Consider the following 5509-nt stretch of genomic DNA (forward strand, 5'->3'; position numbering starts at 1 on the left):
TTTCAGCGAAAGTCTCAAGTTGCAGTGGGGGAGATCTAGGTTGGATACTCGGAAACACTATTTCACTAGGAGGGTGGTGAAGCACTGGAATGGGTTCCCGAGGGAGGTCGTGGAATCTCCATCTTCAGAAGTATTTAAGGCCTGGCTTGATAAAGCCCTGACTGGGATGATTTAATTGGGGATTGGTCCTGCTTTGAGCAGGTGGTTTTACTAGGTGACCTCCTGAGGTCTCTTCCAACCCTAATCCTGTATGATTCTATGGTTTGTTCCTGCTGGTGGGGGGCCTGCAGCTGGCAGGGTCCCAGCAATAGGGATGGGCTGGGAGCCCTTTGCCCTTAGCCAGGCCTCGGGGGCAGGGGAAGGGATCAGCTTTGAAGCTAGGAGGACAACAGCTGAGAGAGGCGGAGGGATCAGCCCCTGCATTATCTGGGAAGGCGGGATGCTGGGCAGAGGCTGGGGTGGCTGCGGGAGCTCTCGCAGAGGGAGATGAATGGCACAGGTACCATTAGCTGGCAATTTACACGGCACCTTATCTGGAATGACAGAGCACCCACTGTGCAGGCGCTGAAGCTGAACGGTGAAGCTGAGTCTAAGATACGCTCTGCGTGAAGCTTTTGATCACTGCATCTGGAAGTTCTTTAGCGAGGCTGCTCGGCAGCGTTCTTCCCGTGTCATGGATGGGCCGAACCACACGGAGGTCAAGTGATTTACTCAAGGCCACACAATGAATCGGTGGCAGAGCTGAGAATAAAAATCAGGATTCCTGACTCCCCCCACTCCCCCCAGCACCACACAGTTCAGGGTTCTGCCTTGTCTTGCGCGTTTACCAGGGACCACACGCTGCTGGAACTCTACAGAGCTCATACAGGCCAACGATGGGCTGAAAGGAGCCACATCCAGGCAGTGTGTGACTCTGCAGCCCTGAGTAGGGCCTTTCCTTAGCAGCACACTAGACATAACAAATTATCATCTCCATTCAATGCAGAGAGCATGTGCCCAAGGTCACCAGCGCATCTGGGGAAGAGCTGGGATGCTTCACTCCCAGCTCCCTGGCCTCTGCAGATGCTTCATCTCCAGTTAAATGTCTTGGGCCAAATCCTCAGCTGGTGTCAGTGGGAGCAGCCCCACTGAAATCAGGGGAGGTCCCCGCACTAGAGAACCCAGTGGAGAGACAGCACCATGAATCTGTGCTGCAGCATGGACCACACGAGCCAGGTCTGAGACGCTGAACAAGGGATTGGCAGCTGGGGACTCTGGGCTCGTTTCCTGACTCCAGACATTTTCCTTCCTGCTGCCTCAGTTTCCCCATCTGTAAAAGGGGGATACCTCTGGGAGTAGTGAGCAATACTGTGTGTAGAACCCATCAACAGTAAATTCTGTCCATGTGTGACCGTGCTTCAGAGGGACATGGCTGAGGATGCCAAACTGAGGACAAACTGCTGAGAAAGAGGCTGGTGGTTATTCTATGATTACATTAAACCAAGACAGTAACAGACATAAACTTCTGTCTCACCGCACTGGTTAACTAGACACATCCCAGCCCTTGGCTCACCACCCGGACACTGGACTCCATGAGGAGCAGTCAGTGAAAACCAATTTCCACCACATAGCGAGTCCTTCTCATCCAAAGAGACCAGCCACTTATGCAGGTCAAACTATCACTCAGATCTTACCCAATAAGACCACTTCTGCCATCCCTGTAGCAATTGAAAAAGATAAGTTTGATAATAAAAGAAATCAAGAAGAGTTATAAATGGTTATTAGATCAGATCCATCCCAGGGGTTTTTCAGGGTTCAGAGATCAGCATCACAGCAGTGATGGAATCAACTGCTAGCTTGCAAAAGTCTCTCTAGAAATAACCAAAGCAGTCTGGGGGTTATTAGTCCTTGTTCAGAGCTTCCTTGTTAGAAATCCAGTGCAGAGAAATGAAGACAATACAGAGATGTTTCGGGAGTCCTTTTATATTCTCTGCCCTGTGCTTGGAGTATTACTGTCCCAGACAAAGCCCATTCCCGTACATCGCCAATATGAACAGCATCGGACACAAGGATGATACATGCAGATACACAGGAGAATCGTACTTAGCAAATCATAACTTTCCCATTGACACCTGACAGGACAACCTTTGTTGCAATTATATAACCGTGGTAGCAACAGTGATAAAACTGGTCGTATTCAGTCATACGCATCACACCCTGTTCTCGCCCCCTCACGGTTCAACAGCTGCTAGCCACCTAAGCAAGGCGCGTTGCCTGGGTTCGAGCAGGGCAAGCAGCTTGAACACTAGAGCCACTTGAGGATGGGAAGAGCAGATAAAAATCTGTTTTGCCACAGGGAGTCTGCTCCCTGTATAAAGAAAGGAGGAAAGAGTTCTTGAAAAGTGAGATGTGGACGTTTGTGAACTTGGCTGTTTCCTCCAAGCATCACCAGCCAGTCCACTTGGCTTTGAAGAACCTGCCCATACAGAGGTTCTTTTGAATGTCCCTGTGTTTTCTGGGACTAGCCCAAGGACAGAACTCCTGGGATGGGATCCCCGGGGTGCAAGCAGGACTGTGGGACAGCTGAGCCCTCCATCCCAGCAACCTGGGGTATCCCTCTCTTATGTGATGCTGAGTCAAGCCACAAAGCTCTGGCAGGTCCTGCACTTACACAGACATCCACAGGCATGCGGGGATAAAGGCAGAAGCAGGCCGTATGGCTTTGTTTGATAGGTACGTTCTCATATTTTCCCCTTCCCTGTTGCTTGTAAGGATTGATAAGCCCTACAGCTGCATGAGAAATGTAGTGGTCTCATGAATACTCTTTGTGTAGCAGAAGTGTTCTCTCCCCGCCCCTTCCTTTCCCAGCTACACAGCCAAGCCCTGGGTCATGGCCCCTTCCTCCTTCTCCTGAGAACCACTGATTAGGGAAATGTGGAGCAACAGATTATTGCAAAGAAATGTATTTTCAAGGTAAAAATGCCTGTATAACATGCGTAATGCTGTGAACAATAGAGAGGGGTGGGTGGTAGGGGGTTTATTCCTTCACCCACTTACTTCCCTGGTCCTTCTCGCATGAACAGAGGGCAACAATACCCGAAGTCCAAAGGTGCAAACAATTCGATGTTTATTGGGGTGAGCTTCCAGCAAGCATGATTCCAGTTTCCTTCCTTAGTGTCCCTCTTCCCAGCTCTGACACCACAGAGCCTTACACCTGTGTCCCTGTTCCCATTCCTGCCCTTAGCCAAACATGATTCCAATTTCCCCACCCCCATTCCCTGTTCCCATTTCCCCTCCCCACACCCACTCACCCACTTCCTGACTGACTGCAGACTATATAGTAAAAGTTGAGTTCTGCTTAGCTATACCTTAACCAATCATGTTCCTAAAATTTAACTAACCAATCCTAACATATTGTAACACAATTATGTAACCAATTATATCCCACCACCTTAATTAGTTTACACCCAGGAAAATTAATTATACAGCAGACAGAAACAATCACAGAACCAGACAGAGATTATGCAGACAAACAATCGGGAAATGGGGACTACAGTGATAGAACAACACAGAAATGAGGATTTCACATCCCAGCTATGGATAAGTGAGTTCTTGCGAGACAGGATGCTATCAGACTAAGTTTCCTTTTACATTTTCTAGGCACTTCCCTTTCTCTGGAGGTGATAGGCGCTATCAGGACAGGATTGTATCCTAACAGCCCAATAGCACCTGATTTCAATGTGAGTAGGCCCTGGTCTACACTAGGACTTTAGGTCGAATTTACCAGCGTTAAATCGATGTAAACCTGCACCCATCCACACGATGAAGCCCTTTTTTTTTACTTAAAGGGCTCTTAAAATCGATTTCCTTACTCCACCCATGACAAGTGGATTAGTGCTTAAATCGGCCTTGCCGGGTCGAATTTGGGGTACTGTGGACACAATTTGACGGTATTGGCCTCCGGGAGCTATCCCAGAGTGCTCCATTGTGACCACTCTGGACAGCACTCTCAACTCAGATGCACTGGCCAGGTAGACAGGAAAAGAACTGCAAACTTTTGAATCTCATTTCCGGAGACTGCAGGAACTGTGGGATAGCTATCCACAGTGCAACACTCCGGAAGTCGACGCTTGCCTTGGTACTGTGGAAGCACTCTGCCGAGTTAATGCACTTAGAGTATTTTGTGTGGGGACACACACAATCGACTATATAAAAACGATTTCTAAAAACCCGACTTCTATAAATTTGACCTAATTTCGTAGTGTAGACATAACCTAGTTTGGAATGTGAGGAGGTGACCGGTCGCTTCCCAGCTTATGGCTGCCTCTGCTGCTTAGCCAAAGGCCTTAGCCTAAGCACAGGGCCTCAGACTGTCACAGGGAGAGAAGGCCCTTACACCGGCAGACAGTGATTTTGATTCTCTCTTTTATGCCTCTAACTAGCCAAGTGATAAGAATACATGTAAATTCTTCAAGTACAGGCCTTTGCCATCAGGCCTGAACAGCTATATCCTAACAGTGGGTATACTAATGATATGGGTGTTTCTTTTAATAAGGGGTTTGTGGGTGTTGTAACGGATGTAGGTGTTTACATACTAACTTAGATAAGAAGAGTGTTCTGTAAGTAATACAAAAAACAATGAGGAGTCCAGTGGCACCTTAGAGACCAACAGATTTATTTAGGCACAAGATTTCATGAGTAAAACACCCACTTCTTCAGGTGCATCTGAAGTTTTTTTTTTTTTTTACCCACAAAAGCTTATGCCAAATGAATCTGTTCGTCTTTAAGGTGCCACCGGACTCCTCGTTCTTTTTGTGGATACAGACTAACATGGTTACTCCCTTATACTTGTAACTAATACGGTGTTTACTCGACGATTGTATTGAGGGGGAACAAGTATCATAATAAAGAAGCTAATATTCAAATCCACCTCTGGGTCATAGAATATCAGGGTTGGAAAGGATCTCAAGAGGTCATCTAGTCCAACCCCCTGCTCAGAGCAGGACCAATCTCCAATTTTTGCCCCAGATCCCTAAATGGCCCCCTCAAGGATTGAACTCACAACCCTGGGTTTAGCAGGCCAATGCTCAAACCACTGAGCTATCCCTCCCCCCAACCTGCTCTTTCTTATTCTAAGAGACTCAAAAAGTAATAGCATAATTTTTTAAGTCCCTCAGAAGCAGGAAGCCTGCTAAACAACCAATGGGGCCACTGGACGAACGAGATGCTAAAGGAGCACTCAAGGACGATAAGGCCATTGCGGAGAAATTAAATGAATTATTTGCATCAGTCTTCATGGCTGAGGATGTGAGGGAGATTCCCAGACTTGAGCCATTCTTTTCAGGTGACATATCTGAGGAACTGTCCCAGATTGAGATGATGTCATTAAAGGAGGTTTTGGAACGAAATATTACTTTTTAATGTATTAAAAGTCACCTGGACCAGATGGTATTCACCCAAGAGTTCTGAAGGAATTCAAATGCGAAATTGCAGAACTGCTAGTCATAGAATTGTAGAGTCATAGAAGATT

Source organism: Natator depressus, chromosome 1, assembly GCF_965152275.1.
Source record: "Natator depressus isolate rNatDep1 chromosome 1, rNatDep2.hap1, whole genome shotgun sequence".
NCBI lineage: Eukaryota > Metazoa > Chordata > Testudines > Cheloniidae > Natator > Natator depressus.